The sequence below is a fragment of the Enhydra lutris genome, unplaced genomic scaffold (assembly GCF_002288905.1).
Source record: "Enhydra lutris kenyoni isolate GAN:26980312 unplaced genomic scaffold, ASM228890v2 scaffoldscaffold3, whole genome shotgun sequence".
Classification (NCBI taxonomy): Eukaryota; Metazoa; Chordata; class Mammalia; order Carnivora; family Mustelidae; genus Enhydra; species Enhydra lutris.
Window position 1 is genome coordinate 12510547 of NW_019154087.1, and position 16867 is coordinate 12527413.

The following is a 16867-nucleotide window of genomic DNA, read 5'->3' on the forward strand; positions in this document are numbered from 1 at the left end:
CATAATGTAAATATGGCAGGACAAGGATGGGGAAAAGCAGAGTGTGTTCTGGAAAGGTGTAGAGCTGACCTAAGAAGGGTGGGAGGGTGTGTGTGACAGGTCATTGAAAGTAAAGATGGATTAGTGGGGTGGAACTACATTAAAAACAGTTTTAAATGCCAGGATGAGACACTGGAAATGACCCATTAGTGATGAGCAATTATTATTGGTTCTTAAGCCCCCATAGAGAGATTAGTCAGTGTGCAGGGTAGACTAGAGAGGAGAAGACTGAAGACAGAGAAAGGAGGAAACCATTAATGTTGTGCAAACAGGAAGTGATGAAAGCCTGGATTGGAGTTTATCTGTTATAACCCACAGGAAGAAGATAAGAGGCAAACTTTGAAGCAAAAACTATAGACTCAGGAAGAGAACAGATTTATAGGGGAGTGGAAATCAAGAATGACTGCAAATTTGTAATTATGGTGGTGTTACTGGTAGAAGCAAGGGAATCTCAGAAGGGGCTCTAATATTGGAAAATAAAAATAAAACCCAAGCTCTCTAAGAGGTTTCATTAATAACACTGATTATACATGAGAGCTTTGCTAGCAAATATTCAAGCAGAGGGATGTGTTAGAATCAGTTGAACTGCTGAAATGAGACTAGAAGGCAAATGAGAGATCAGGGCTAAACACATCAATTTGGGAGTGGAAGTAATGAATGTGGATGAGGGAACTGTAAGGGAAGGGAATTAAAACCTAATTTATCAAAAATCCCACAGTTTGACACAATATTCTGGGCCTGGGCCTCTTCTAGGCTGCTGGCCAAGAACAGGCAAAGGAGTTACAGATGGACTGAACATGCATAAATAAGAAAATCTGTTGTATAACGTGGCTCTAAAAAAAAAAAAATCCACCTCTCTACCTACACATGATATTTCTAGAGCATGAGAACTCATGATATCATGACTGTGTGAACATTTCTTATCTCATCCCACTGAGAAAAGCTGCACCTGCCACTCAAGCCTTGATTCCCTTCGGGTGCTAAAATGTACTCTACCACCAGAAGGGTCCACATGCTTCTTTTCTTAGCTCAAATGCAATAATTGCCTGAGTTTAACCCTCAGCTGTGTTTCTTTCTAATTCTTCATTCTCCTTTCCAAATTCCTATCATCTGACCATGATAAGCAACTCATTGACTGTTAGCGTCCTCATCTGTAAAATGGAAACATTAAGAACTAATTTCCTTTTTGATGAAGAAAGGGATCTTAAAACAAGTCAACACAGAATGGACAATTTTAACAAGATGTTCTGAGGGACCCAGATAGCTCATTTTGGTATGGTTCTTTTTAGTTTGTATGTTTAAAGACTAGTGGCCGGTGTAGCCCATATAACTTTTATGTGACTTCAGAACCAAACTGGGCTTCTTTTAGTTCTGGTCCTGATTAATACAAAAAATGAAAGGAAGAGAGAGAAAAAAAGTGGAACTTTATGGTGGGTTCTTTTGTGGGGAGGGAACTCTTTGGATATAAACTGGCATTTGCCCAACAGTATTCTGAGTTCAGTAAATAACTCAACACACATGGGCTGAATTTCCAATGAAAAACATGAAGCTTACAAAGTAAATGGAAAATACTTGGCAAGATGCATATTTACATTTGATGAAGGGAAATCTGGGCCGGGGGGGGGGGGGTAGTTGGCCAAACCTGACAGGCACAGAGGGATTAACTCATCCTCACTCATCACCATAACAGAAATTGCCAGTTATCACCAGCCCTGGGCCATCGACTTTCTCAAAGAAATCATACTCCCGTCTCCCAAAAGGAAGCTGGCTTCCATGGGAGCTGTGTGTGTGTGTGTTTGTGTACAAATTTAGTGCACAGGTATGCCTTACAAACGAATCAGCCACTGAAGAAATGAAGACTTCATATACTATATAAACCACTTTCTAAAATGCAGGACAAAATCTGATATTTGTTGTGTGTACTACGATTCTCCACTTTAAGATAGAAGTCTGAATACAGGTCTCTTTCCTCATTAACATTTTTAGCCCAGTAAGAAAATGAGACCCTTTAGCTGATTTATCCAAAGTCACACAGCTAATAAATGAAACAACAGAAATTCAAACCCATGGTTGTTTCATTCCAAGTTCACATTTTCCCATTGCATTTACTGCCTGCAAAAAATAAAAATTTTTAAAAAATGGTGTGAATGGGGAGACAAAGCAGGAGGCTGGTGGGTACACCCAGCTTATAAAATATATACTGCTGATTCTGCATCTAATTCATTTCTAAGATTCAGAGGAAAGGCACAAAAATTAGTAAGCCCTCACCCTGTGATGAAAAATCAAGCCAGCCTCAGACAGATTGTAGTGGTTTGCCCAAGGTCACAGAGCTAGTACAGGAGGGAACCAGGATTCCAACCCAGAGACACATAACTTTAACTGTAAGGTAATGGCAAAACGTTTTCACCTATGACACCACTTTAAAGCCAAAGACAATCCTAGGAGAAAAGTGTTGGAAATGATACAAAGAAATTGGAGTCAGCATGTAAGAGACAGATTTGCTAGACTTCCTTGTGGGTTACTTCAGACAAATAAGCTCCTGCATTTTGTAAGGAGGGGGAGGTGGAAAGAAAAACATATATAAAATATTTTATTTTCCCAAATGGGAAACATGAGGGTACAGATTTTGCTTGCAGGCTCATATTTCTTTTTGTATGTATGGTAAATATTATTCTGTCTTCTTTCTATTATGTTCTGACAAGGGTGTCCATGAGAAGAAGTTAGGTTAACTCCTTGAGTTTCTACAGAGATTAAATAGAGTTCTTCATGTCAATCCACAGTGGAGTTCAGGGCAGTGAGGGTCACCAGGACTACCCAGGGTGGTCTACCCTGTGGAATAATTCAGTGCTGGGGAGATCATTATTTCCCTCTTCATACTTTCTCCACAAAGGGGAAATTCCATACCTCCCAAAGATGGGACTATATACTTCTAGATGTCTCCTGTCACTTCTCCTGTGGGAGGAGTAGCTAATTTGATTAGTGGAGAGTGTGAACACCATTGAACCAGGATTTTTCCAAATACTATAGTTATTGAATGGAAAAGTTTGTGATGGCCAGTCCTTTCTCTCACTGTCTTATACCGGCTGAGGGAGTGGGCAGTGGACTCACTTGTGCTCAAAATCCACATTCCCTAGGTAGGCCCAGCTAGGTTTCTGTTCTCCCTGCCAGCTTTCCTGTCTTGTCTGTGAATGGGTGAGGCAGGCAGGCCAGTCACCAGAGGCCAAATAACCTTAATAAATGTAAATTCCCGAAAAGGAAGTGCTAGTTTAGCCTCAAGTCCAAGTTCTATTGCCCAGTCCACCTTCACTGCAAGTAAAATTGATAATTTGACGTTAAGACCTGAAAGGAAGGTGGGATATGTGAACGTTACTCTAAGCCTAGAACACTCAGGACCTTTGAGGCAGGCATTCACTCCTCTGCTGTCATAAAAACATTGGCATAGCATAATCATCAGCAGGATCCCTGGCTGTCCTTTTGTAAATTTTTTTTAAGATTTTATTTATTTATTTGAGGAAGAGAGAGAGAGAGAGAAAGCATGAGCGGGGGGAAGGGGTAAAGGGAGAAGGAGACTCCCCACTGAGCAGGAAGCCTGATGCCACACTCAATCCCAGGACCCTGAGATCATGACCCGAGTCCAAGGCAGACACTTAACCAACTGAGCCACCCTGGCGCCCCTGGCTTCCCATTCTTAAGAGTTGTTCTGCTTTTCTCTTTGCTTTCTGCATAAAAGATCATAATAAATATCTGTTGATTGACTAAAGTTGCTAAACAACAACTGGTGTTTAAATTAATCCCACTTGAGCCAAAACAGCTGGCCTAAAGCACTGAGCAAATCTCTGAAATCAAACACACTCATCTTCACATCAGAGAACATGTTGTATTTTCAGATGAAGGGGGAAGAGAAAGAGGAAAAGGCGCTGATGGGACCTCTCACTGGCACCAGAAAGTGCTCAGTCCGAAAGCCACTCCAGCTTTCTGCCACCTGAGAGCAGTTGGGCAGGTCCAAAGAGGCAACTGGTCATGGAGTCAAAACAAATGAAAAGATTTCCTGTACCTGGAATTGATATTGACATTCCTCTGAGAAAAAAAAAGCAGAAGCAACCTTTGTGATTGATTGGTTCATTCATTCATGCATTGACAAGGAGTTATAAAGCACCTACAATTATAGGTAAAAGTTTTCTCTACACATGCAAATGCTTCCGGGGAAAAAAAGGGTGTTTTTTTTTGTTTTTTTTTTTGGTAGGAAGACTGATGTGGTCACAGGTCAAACCATACTCTCCAAGTCAAGTTTACCAATAATAAGGCTGATATTTTTTTTAAGCTCCATCTAACTCTGGTCTATTTCTTAATTGGTTCTAAAATTAAGAGGAAGAAGAGGATGATTAATTATTGCCCTCTAAAATGTTACATGTTTATTGGATAAAAAACAATTTATGGAACTTTTTCTTAAAATATTTCTTAATGTGGACAGGTTTCCATCAACCACATTTTTTTGGTAACTACTGATGGGTAGTAGTGTGCTCCTGGGGTGCTAGTTAGCTGAAGAACCACAATGACCACAGGATGGAGGAGACTAAAGTTGTCCAAACAGAAGGCCACTCTGCTTTCTCATGGAGGGGACCACTAGAGGCAGGCTGGGCTTGGTTAAGGTGCTCAAGAAGAAGATCAAGGTTTCCGTTCGGGGCTCATTATATGTGGAAAGATGGTCAAAGGTCCCAAATGCACACCATACAGTATGATTTCAATGCCTTAACCCTAGAAAACTTCCGAGGCAAGTATAACCTTCACCATAACAAAATGCGAAGCTTTATCAAAGCTTTTAACTTTGAGCAGTCACTCCCCATGCATTCCTTATATGGTATTTGAGGACTTGAAACAAAGCCCTTTGTGTATTCCTTGTGTTTTCAAAACATACTCTTGGTAACCAAATAAACTTGCTAAAGAGGATTACTGACTCCCGAGCCAATTAAATGTCAGGATCATCCACCAAAAAATATCCACTTTGGTTCTGGAGTGTTGGATCAATAGCTCTCTGTTTTGGCAGTAATTGGATATAACAGAACCAGTTTTCTATTACAGTCCCTTCAGAGTCATAAAAATAAAATAAGGTTATCCGCACTTGAAAGTATATTTATCTTTCTATTGTTTACAAACACATTTTTGATTGGAGAGGAAATGGGGTGGTTAGGGTAGATACAGCCGTTTTGTCCAAGGAAAGTATCAAGTTATTAAAAGGTATATAGTAAAAAAAAAAAAAAAAAGAGAGAGAGAGAGAGATTGAGATTTGCAAAACCCATTCCTGTTTTTCTTAGTGAACACTGAGGAGTACTACAAGCAAAATTAGTCACTAGTAACTGTGTCATAGGTCCTGATCAAAACAATCAGACTATAGGGGCTCTTGACTGGCACAAATGGGAGCACGACCTTTGGAGATTTCTTTTTTTTCTCCCTCCTGCCCCTGGAAATTTCTCTATAAGACATGTTTATTTATATTTTGCACCCACTAAATTGTGAGCATCTTAGGTCAGAAAGGCAGTTTATATTCATCTATATATTTGTGCCTAATACTTAATAGGTTATTTGACACATTGTTGTTAAGTGAATAAAATCTGTTGATAATTTATAATTCAGGAGTAAAACAGATTTCAGGTAAAGCTTTTGCTAGGTCAATAATGAATATATATAACAAGCATATCTCCAAGAATTTCATGAGTAAGTTAGTAATTTTCACTATTATTATTAAACAGAAGCCCTAGAGAATAGACTGACATGGCACTTAATGTTGTTGATTAAGAGTAGATGAAGATATAATGAAATTATGAAAATACTCAATCTTTTTCTTATGTTAAGCACCCAATATTTAAATGCAAATAATAGAACAGTCCCACAAAGCAATTCTATTAAGCTTCATTTCACTTTTTAGAGAAGCAAAGGTTCTCATCTTATCAGTTTTATTGCCATTTATTAATGCCATCTATTAATTTTTCATGTTTAAAAAAAAATAACAGGTATTGGAAGGTCTGGCTGGCTCAGTCAGTGGAGCATGTGATGCTTGTTTTCAGGGTTGTGGATTCGAGCCCTATGTTGGGCCTAGAGATTACTCAAAAATAAAAATCTTAAAAAATAATAATAAGGTATTAAAAACCTTTGTAATCAACTTCTAAATAAACAGCTATTTCGATGTATATTAGTGATCTTATAGAAAGAACACTCGGAACTTAATAAAACCCCAGAAAATCCTGACTCACAAGAACATAGTGCTTATTTGGTTTTGGGTCATTGGCTGCTTCATTGTTGAGATTTTCCAAGTCAGATAGTGTTACCCTTGGAATATGCCAGTAGGCATCAATAACTGACCATAAATGAAAAGTTGGCCTTCCCCAATCAGATGTAAGACTCAGCTTTCCAAATCCAATGTTCTCATTAAGGCAGCAGAGGGCAGTGAAAGCACTGTTAATTGATCATGTAAACCTTTTATTACAATCTGGAGAGAAATGTTGTATTTCCTTATGGCTGCATTTTCCATTTTAAACATCATACATGTAAGTGGTTTGAAAGACAATACATTTTTAGTCTCAGACGCATTTTTGAAACCAAAAAGAACATTTACAAAGTGCAATGAAATACCTATGTAGCATTTCGGGGACTTGGAGTTCACTTGAGTATTAACAGAAGAATGTCTTAGAGGATAATACTACTTTGTGACGTTGGTCTAAAATTTACCTACATGGTGTAGGAGACACTAGAACTGTGGAAACCTATCAGAGTGCTGTGCTTATATTAGCAGAGAATTTAAGAGTTTCCAGGAGCCTTTACAGTCAACTGACAATCATGGAAAAGTTACTAGATTCTCTCCACTGGACGAGGCTAAGGTATAATCAGAACAGAGGTCTTCTTGTTCCTTGCACTTTAAAGCCTTATTTTGCCACATCATATTTCATAATATTTAACAGTAAGACTTAGGACTTCCGATGTGCTTCTCAGGGTTCAAACATCTTAGGAAACCTCACTTGAAAAATGCAGTTGTAGGGGGCACCTGGGTGGCTCAGTCTGTTAAGTGTCTGCCTTTGGCTCAGGTCATGATCCCAGTGTCCTGGGATCAAGCCCGGCATCAGGCTCCTTGCTCTGTGGGGAGCCTGCTTCTCCCTCTCCCTCTGTCTACTGCTCTGCCTACTTGACCACGTGTGCGCTCTCTTTCTGTCAAAGAAATAAAATCTTTAAAAAAAAAAAATAAGAGGGGCGGATGGGTGGCTCAGTGGGTTAAAGCCTCTGTCTTCGGCTCAGGTAATGATCCCAGGGTCCTGGGATCGAGCCCCGCATTGGGCTCTCTGCTCAGAAGGGAGCTTGCTTCCCTTCCTCTCTCTCTGCCTGCCTCTCTGCCTACTTGTGATCTCTGTCTGTCAAATAAATAAATAAAATCTTTAAAAAAAAATAAGAAAAGAAAAATGCAGTAGTGTTCACATTCTATTTCTACAAAAGTTCTCAAGAGGTAAGAAGAAAATATACCCAGTAATGTTATACATTTTAATCAATATGTATTTCACAATTTTTAAAAATAAGACCTTGTCAGTCCCTGACCCCAACTCCAACCCCAACTAAGAAGACGACGTTCTTTTCACCTCAGCCAACGCATGCATATCTGCTCCCCTTCTTGGCATGCCCCAGCACTGTATCATAATTAGAAATTTTACTAAACGGGACTGGACCTGGCTATGGATACTTTCTTAGCCGTAACCTTCCAAAGCCTGTGCTTCGTTCTGGAAGATCTACCACCAGCTTTCCCTACTGAGTTAGGTATGTCAACATCAGGGGAAAGGGTTAAATGACTAATGGTAAAATAACAACCTCTGGGAGAGAGGACAGCTCAGGGAAGCCAGGACACTGCTGTAACAGTTACAATGAGACATTTTTGCCTCTGGACTGTGTTAATCTGTCTGGAGCACAGGATGTCTGATTGGCATTCACAAGTTCTAGGGCTGCCAGTGACATTCCCCTGACCCTGCGGGAGTTCTTCCTTCCTCAAAGAACACACACACAGCCTCGAGCCCAGGACCTCTTACTTTCATCTTCGCTCGCTCTCCGCCTGCTTGCTCTCAGTCTGCAGTCTTCCAGCGAGTCGGGGGCCGGGCTGAAATCCCACAGCAAATTCCTCCAAAACCAAACAAGGAAATGTTCCACGAGTCTTTGGAAACCAATAACGGAGAGCACCAGGTTATCTTATTTGGAAGTTACTATATTGGCTGCTGTACATTTTTCACCAAAATTAGACATTTTCTGGATTACTATGCAGCTTCACCATACCGTGATCTCTAACCAAGGTTAAAGGTGCATGAATAGATCCATGTTTCAAGTAAGACTCTACGTGTTTTTAGAGTATAAAGGTTTTTCAAATCGAGGTCAAGGGGAGTACTACTATCGTGGCCCCAGTTTTTAACTATAAATTTTGGTTAAAATGTTGTGTATCTTGTGACTTTTTGAGGAGATAGCTAATACTTAAGGGAATTATCCTGAGGTGTGCCAAAAACATAAGGGAAACATGGAGACTCTTTGTAGAGAAACTATCAGGTAGTATTCTATATCACTTTTCCCTGCATGAGAAACGACCATGGATGGGGGCTTCTCCATTGTGCCTTCGGCTGGTCTGGCCAGAAAATCCACAGACCCTCCTGCCAAGAGCTAAGTGGACCTGTGTTTATTGTGTGCTGACAGGTCACCACCCAACGAGGATTAGGCTCTGGGCATGACTGTTGGTCTGGAAACCTGAAGCCAGGATTTTTGGCATCCCGGGCTCTTCAGCATACCCCAAACCACAAAGGGAAGCTCTTTGTTGGGAAAGCCCAGTCTCAGGGCCAGTTGGAACTCAGAGGTCTCCTAAAGAGTTACCAGGGAGCCTAATGCATACCTTTTTTACCTGGCTCCTCTGCAAGGATTTGTTTCCATGGGGCAAGGAGAGAGGGAGGAGAGATAAAGGAGGAAAGCAGGGAAAAAAAAGAAAATTGGCAGTATAGAGTGGGAGTTAAAACAGGCTCTAAGTTCAAACACACTCACTAGCTGAGCTCAACCACCTAAGCCTGTTTCCTCAAACATTAAATGGAACTGATGATATGTAAGTCATAGGATTATTTTAAGAATTCGTGGAGTAAATCTCTGTAAACTACTTAGTGCAGCGCCTGGAGCATGTCAAGTATGCCCAATAAAGGTTAACCAATTACTTTAAAGTAATTGGGTAAGAAGAAGGGAAAAGATATCCCGATTGTGATGTGGGGTTCCTTAAATGCTGCCACTTTATTAGCTAATCATTCAGAGCCTTGTGAGGAAAGACCTACAGTTTGAGTATATCCATGGATTCGGGTACTATAAGAACCTCATCGATCTCTTCAGACTACATTTATAGAATCTGGTCAACCTGGGACAAAGTGGATCCCCCTTCTTTCAGGCTGCACGCCGGCAGAGGGGACCTTTCCCTTCTCAGAGGCTGTACCCTGGCCACAGGTTGCATCATCCCAGAAGAAGTGGCAGGGTTGTTTTGTTTCGTCTTATTTTGTCTTTCAGTTTTGCGTAAGTGTTCATATGAATTAACAACAGCCCTAGGACCCAATTCCAAACTCCACAGCTCTTAGGAGCATGACCAAACCCTCCAGCCATACCCTGACTTCCATTCTCCAAGACAAGATCGCAGAGAAGCTCCTTCCCTAAGATCTACCTGGGTGCGAAGAGAGAGCCGTGCTCCAGGGCCCAGCCTCTGGGAAAGAGAAACCAATTGCAATAAGACTCTCAGACCCTTGACTCCACCTTGAAACCGAAAAGGGTGGGAGGTTGTGCCCTGTCTTCCTCATTAGAGAGCTCCTACCCCAACTCTGCCCAAAAGCTATCACTTAAGGATTGAGGTTTGGGAGCTGGAGGGAGAAATAATGGAAATAAACCACAATTTATTTCCCTCTTCATTCCAGCAGCTCGAATGAATGGTGGAGAACTTCAGTGCCAACTTTTGTCATTGAGTCTCTGGGTCTAAAATATCCTCTGAGTGACCTACATTAATCCTGCTTGTCCTGTCAGACTTAGCTCTCCATGATGTGCAATCCTATCCCAGAATGAGGTGGGGCCTTTCTACTTCTTCTTAGCATCTTGTACATTCTTCCTGGAATGTAAATCCACGAGGACAGGACCTGTGTCCATCTCATACACAGTTTTAACCTCAGCACATGGAGTGGTACCTGACCCATAATGGACATCCAACAAATATTGTTGAATGTGTGTATAAGTGAATTACTACAGATAAAGGAGAGGAGAAAACAGTATGCAGCCACACTGCCTTCTGTGCAAAGAATAGAAAGTGGATTCTAGAACACGAAAGCCCCATTGCCTGAGCACCAGGAAGGATTTGGGTATGAACAAGATGGGCCTGCACTTTAATTGTGGAGTACATGAAAAGGAGAGGCTTACTCTGGACAGTAGAGAGCAAGAATATTCCAGAACTGGAGTGTGGGGGAAGAGGCAGAATACAGTGCAGGAGGGATGGCATGCGGAAGAGAATCAGGAGGCAGAAGAGAAGACAGGAGGACATCTGAGTGCTCTGTGAGGTGAAGCAGACACTGAGAAGGCCCTGGTGACGGGTACCAGACAGACACCACAACAAGAATGTGCCCTATGTCATTTGAAGTTTACCGCTGTGCTCTCTCATGACCCCCGAACTCTCAGTTCAAGTTCTGAAACATAGAATCAGTATTGTAACCTTGTTTTGGTGATTGCTTTGTGTGGGAGGAGAAGAGGCCCACCCGGGAGTGGGAGTGAACAGAAGAGAAGGAGTCTCCCCACCCTGGGTTTATGTCAGAACAGAAATAAAAGAAGCGCTCCAAGATGCAGAGAGCATCAGAAAGCAGGAAATCAGAGCAAAGCTGACTGTGAATTTAACAGGGATCTTGGGGACATGGTTTGGCCTTCAAAGAGACACGAAATGGGAGTTTTGCGCTACTCATCTTTGCCAGGTCCCAGAGGGCCAGGAGGTCCCAGCTAATACCTGAGACATATTACGCATCCTGCCAGAAAGGTTATTTTTCTTGTCTGTGATGGCTTTTGGATCACGAGTTCCTTGAAGACAGGGGTTTTCTTATTTGCAAGAGCATCAGTATCTCTAGCACACTGTCTAACACAGAGTAATTACTATCTGTTGAATGAAGAGATGAATAGCTTTATCACAGAGTTCTTCATCAAGAACCACCTACAATTAATGAAAGAATCCAATGGGAGAGAAGGAGGCAGGAAGAGAGAAACAGAAATAGAGGCAGAGAGAGAGAGAGAGAGAGAGAGAGGGAGGGAGGGAGAGAATGAGAATACAATCCTAATATATAAACCCAAATGTTTCCTCAGGCAATGTTTTTTGGCTTCTGTTTTGTTTTGTTTTCCTTTATCTCTGGTTTACCTCTTAGCCTCTAAAACCTCCCTGGGCATCTGCTCCATATTCTAGAATTATGTTCAATGGCACCCAAAGCCTGGTGGATGGTCATCATAAGGTGATCTTCCTCTTATTCCAAGACCAAGCATACCCTGCTAGGCTGCACCCTGTCTCAGTGAAAGGCATGCATGGCCTGGCCAGCCCTTGATTAGAAGTAGTCACATTTCAAGGACAGGATGTACCCAGGACAGCTCTGGCCTCGAAGCTTCTGAGATTGCCTAGAGCCAGTACTTAACTGGGGAATAGAGGTTTCCCAGAACTTAATGCAAATAACTTAATGCAAGTTCTTGGGTCAGAAGATGAGGAAGGTTTTATAGACCACAGAATGAATCCTAACAACATTTAATAACACGTATTTTAAAAAGCTAATGGATCCTCATTTCCCTGTGTTTCTGATCAACTAACAGAAGGAATAAGTAAAATCTAACGTTTTTTAAAAAGTTAAAGATAACAAACCTTAAAAATAATTGTTGGGACCAGGTCTAAATATATGAAGATTCCAGTGTCTTAAGTCCTCTTACTGTTGAAGATATATTAAACATTGAAACAGCAGTTACTGGTAATATGGATCAGTAAGGCAGGCAAAATGATTTCTGAGTCTGGGGGCCTATACACCCTTAACCTGAACTAACTCACCTCTGAGATTGTAGGTTTGAAACCTGCAGGATTGAAGTTTAGTTTCTCCTGGATGAAAACATGCTGAAATAGGACAGAAGGAACTGTCTGCATCCTCCCTGGGATCATCTAAGGGGACAGATGCCTGGCCAGGATGCCCCTGCAAAGTATCTGACTTTGTATACATTGAATTCAACAATGTATTCTCTCCCTAAAAGTGTTGCAGAAGTGATTCTTTCTTAGAATAAAATGTAGTAATTGAGTTCGTTACCAGATAAGTTTAACTCTCCTTCTCAACGTTTCAAAAATGTCCTCTCCTTCCCTTCTCTCTTTCTACAATGGGGCAAAATCCACCTCTACAGACAAGCACAGCGATGCCTGGTGGCCATGCGGTTAGTCCTTACACAATGGCCGCACCCACAATTTCACTTGGTCCTTGGTTTATTTGCCCACAGATTCTGGACATGACAGACGGTTTGCATTCCCCAAGGCCAGGATCATGGCTAGTGGGTGGCAGAAAGAAAAGTGCCTGTCATCCTGCAAAGATATGATCTGCCAACAAAGTGTGGATAAGCTCAAGAAACCTTTTCCAAACATGGAAATGGGACTGGATCAGTTTGGGGCAGATGGAAGCTTTTGCCAGTTCTTAATTTTGCCAGTCTCCCTCGGTGAATTCTCAACCACTCAACACAGGGTGAAAGGGAACAGAGTAACTTCTATTTCCAACACTTTGAAGCTATTACAAATTATCAGACTTTTTCCTAATAAGTAAAATAGATACTAGAAAAATTGGCGGTCTGAGGACTATCCCCAAACCCTTTAGGATTACAGGAATTTCATAGCAGGGTTAACATTTTTAGAAAGTAAGAACTGAGTACTTTCATTATCTTCTCTGTTTCTAGGTACTTCTTTATAGCTAAATTTATTTTTGCTTTGCCAAAGACTTTTCAGCTATTCACTGATTAATGGAAGGAACGTGTATCCCCAACACAAAAGCACAAAATTCCAAAAATGCATCAGCAATGCTTCTTTTATTTATTTTTTTATGGGGGAGGGGGGCACTGGCAGAGCCATCTGAGGCTTTATTTGGGAAAAGACACTTGAATTGGTTTTTAGTTGGGGTCATGGGCGAGAGGTTGTACCCAGGGCGGTAGACTCCCTGCAAGAGCAGGCTGAGGACGGGGGCTGAGCCTTAGGTATCTCCCTGTTCCCGATGCTCCTCGGCACAGCTCCTTCCCCAAGGCTGTATGGCAGCCACAGGAGTTGGGAGGCTGGGGGGGACTACAGTGCTTGTTCACTTGGTCAGGCATGAGACCGCTCGGACACCAGCTTCCCATCACAGTCTCAATCTTCTTCACAACCACACACTCGTTGGGGTTCACATGGCTGAAGGAGCTGGAACCCCTGCCAAGCTGTAACTAGGTTGGAAGGAACTGAGGCCATAGTTGAGGCCAGGACTGGTGAGGCTTTCTTGGGCCCAGCTCAGCCCACCGGAGTAGCCACTGGTGGTCTTGGTATGGATACTCATGTTCAGTGGCAATCTCAATGTCCAGGGCCAGCTTGACTCTGAGGAGCTCCCAGTACTCACACAGTTGCGGTGCCATGTCCTGCTTGACTCTCTGTAGGGCAGCCTCCAGCTTGGCCAGCTTGGCATTGGCGTCCTTAACAGCCAGCTCCCTGAGTTGCTTGCAGCCTCCAGGGAAGCCCTCTGGCCTTTAAGGTCCCTGATCTCAGCCTGGAGTTGGCTGATACCTGTTTCGTCTCTGAAATCTGTCTTCATGTGATAGAGGTCATCCCCATGTTTCCCAGCCAATGTCTACAGCTCCTCATACTTGATCTGGTACATGATCTGACCTCAGCCTGGCTGTGGTTGGCAATGTCCTTGTACAGGGCTTTGACCTTGGCAATGATGCTATCAAGGTCCAGGGAGCAACTGTTGTCCATGGACAACACCACAAACGTGTCCAAGATCTGAGATTGCAGCTCACAAATTTCCCCTGCTATAGCTGCCTTAAGAAGCTGATCTTGTCGGTCAGGCTTTCCAGGAGGGACTCCAGCTCTACTTCGTTCATGAAAGCTTCATCCACATCTTTCTTAATGAGGACAAATTCATTCTCCATGTCTGCATGCTCTTTGATCTCCTCCTTGTACTCATTCCTGAAGTCCTCCACCAGCCCATGAATGTTGCCAAGCTCCACCTCCAGCTGAAGCTTCTCCTGGCCCCGTGTGTCCGGCTGCCCTGGAAGGTGGTTGATGGAGCTCTCGAACACTCTGCCCATGTTGCTCTGAGCTGTTTTCTGCTGATGCAGGAGGCTTCACTTGGCCTCCAGAATTTTGTTCTGCTGCTCCAGGTGCTGCATCTTGTCGATGAAGGAAGCAAACTTGTTGTTGGGGTTCTTTATCTGCTCTTTCTCTGGGGTGTGCACAGCTTGAACGTTGGGGTCTACCCCCAGCTTAAGGGGTCTCAGCAGGCTCAGATTCAGAGACAGCTATGATGCTCCCCATACCCCCACCCTGCCATAACCCCTGACCACACTCATGCTGGTGCCAAGTCCACTCCAGTAGCTGCTTCTGCTGCCCACATGAGAAAGTGGAGAAGCTGATGTGGGTGCCAGGAATGCTTGTGTCGGAGCAGCTGCTGAAGACCCTGGGGCCCAGAGGTGGACAACTTGTAGGACTTCTCGGCCACCCTGATGGTGGAGGCTGGAAAGGAAGCCAATAGGCTGAAGCTAACAGAGGGTCAAGAGGGAGGTGAGAATCAGCTTCTAGGAGGGTTAACAATGCTTCTTTTATAAATTAGCTGTCTTCTATCACTCCATGACTCAAGGCTTCAGAGACTTTGTTTTGTTTTGTTTTCCTATTACTTTTCTAACCAGTTTTCTCTATTTCCTTTGACTCTTCTTTTTCTCTGTTCCAAACAGTAGGTTCTTTCAGAGAAAATTCTTGGTTTTTCTCACCAAAAGCAATCCCTCAGTGGACTTGTCTGCTCTCAGGGACTCATCTGTTACTTCTGTGTGCATACTTCAAACTCCACAACCGTATTATCAACTGGTTACCAGCCGTCTACTACATGAAAACCTACATTATCTTCAGAACAACAAAGTCACAGGCAAAATTACATCTTTTCTACAAACAAGGTAGTCTTAACATCCCAACCACTCCTTCGGTCAGTGGAGTTAAGTCCTTAATGGAGGTAACACCCAGAGCCATCTACTAGAAATTAACAAGAGCTAGAAATAAACCTGCCTTCCTGGTGATTCACCACATCACTTTTGGCACCAAACATTTGATGAGTTATTTAATTATCCTCTATTGCTTTACATTTGTACCCAGTGATTTGACAAATATTCACTGAGCACTTACTCTGTGTCAAGTATGGCTGCAGGTGCAGATGGCAAAGAGCTTAAATCTTTGCTTAAATCTTTGAGCAAAGAAGCCAAGAGTAGACAAACACCAATATAATTAAGTTAAAGTACTAATAAGATCAATATTACAGAAAGTAAGAAGAGACTAATGTGATAGAGCAACTTGGGGCAGGATGGTGAAGGCTACTAGAGATGGCAAATGTCTCTCTGAGAAGGTAATGTTTGAGCTCACACCTGAATAATGAAGATACAGAGATGCAAAGATCTAGGAAAATGTTTCAACCCAAAGTCTATGCAAAAGCTCTGAAATGTGGACAAGCTCGGCATATTTGAGGAAGAGTAGAAGGAAATGAGACAACAGAAGGCAGATATCAATCAGCTCCTGTGGACTCCACAGGCTAGGATTTCTCAACCTTGGCACTACTGACATTTAGGGCCAGATAATTCTTTACCATGTGGAGCTGTTCTGTGCAGTGTGGGATGTTTAGCAGCATTCCTGACCTCTATCCACTAGGTGCCAGTAGGCTCTTCCTAGTGACAATCAAAGAACCTAAGCATCTGTGATTACCAAATGGGGATTACCAAATGGGCACCAAAGTAACAAATGAGAAGCCAAAAAGCTCCAGTTGAGAACCATTATTTTAGACCAAGGTAAGAAATTTGGATATTATTCTAACTGGAACAGAAAGCTATTAAAACATCTTTGGCAAAGGACGCCTGGGTGGCTCAGTCGGTTAAGCGTCTGCCTTTGGCTCAGGTCATGACCCCAGGGTCTTAGGATTGAGTCCCACAACGGGCTCTCTGCTTAGCAGGGAGCCTGCTTCTGCCTCTGCCTCCTTCTCTCTATTTCTCTGTCTGTCATGAATAAATGAAGAAAATTTTAAAAAATAAAATAAAACTCCTGAGTTTGGGGGAAAAAAAAATCTTTGGCAGAGAGTAATAGGATCTGAGTCACACTGTAGAAAGTTTATTCTGGCTTTAGTGGAGCAGGATGAGAGAAGAAGCAGAGAGAACCAGAAGTCTGTAACAGAAACCTGAGTCAGAGAAGATGGACTAAGATAGTAGCTAAGAAGGATCCATCTGGGAATTAGGTGGTAGGTATTGAGAACAAGAAAAGAATCAAGCATGATGTTTAGGTTCTTTGCTAGAGCCATGAAGTAGTTGGAACAAGCCCTAAACCTGAGATAGCAGTGCCATTTATTGATGGGGAACACTTAGAAGTGGATTTGTGAGTGTAAATGTTGGAAATTAAGAGTTCCCTTAGCCATATTAAGTTTGAGATATCTCTTGATATCAAATGGAGAGGTCCAGTAAGCAAGTTAAATGTATGTTGGGTATGGCACTCTGAGGGGAGGTCAGGTTAGAAAACTGAAATCTATGGATGGGATAGGAAGAT

At 42.4% G+C, this 16867-nt stretch overlaps 1 protein-coding gene and 1 pseudogene across 3 annotated transcripts in view; both read right to left on the reverse strand.

Moving 5' to 3' along the window:
* Positions 1 to 16867, reverse strand: part of LOC111157437 (synaptopodin 2) — a 171550-nt gene that overhangs the window by 83557 nt on the left and 71126 nt on the right. The window lies entirely within an intron of this gene.
* Positions 13409 to 16867, reverse strand: part of LOC111155750 — a 58195-nt pseudogene continuing 54736 nt past the window's right edge.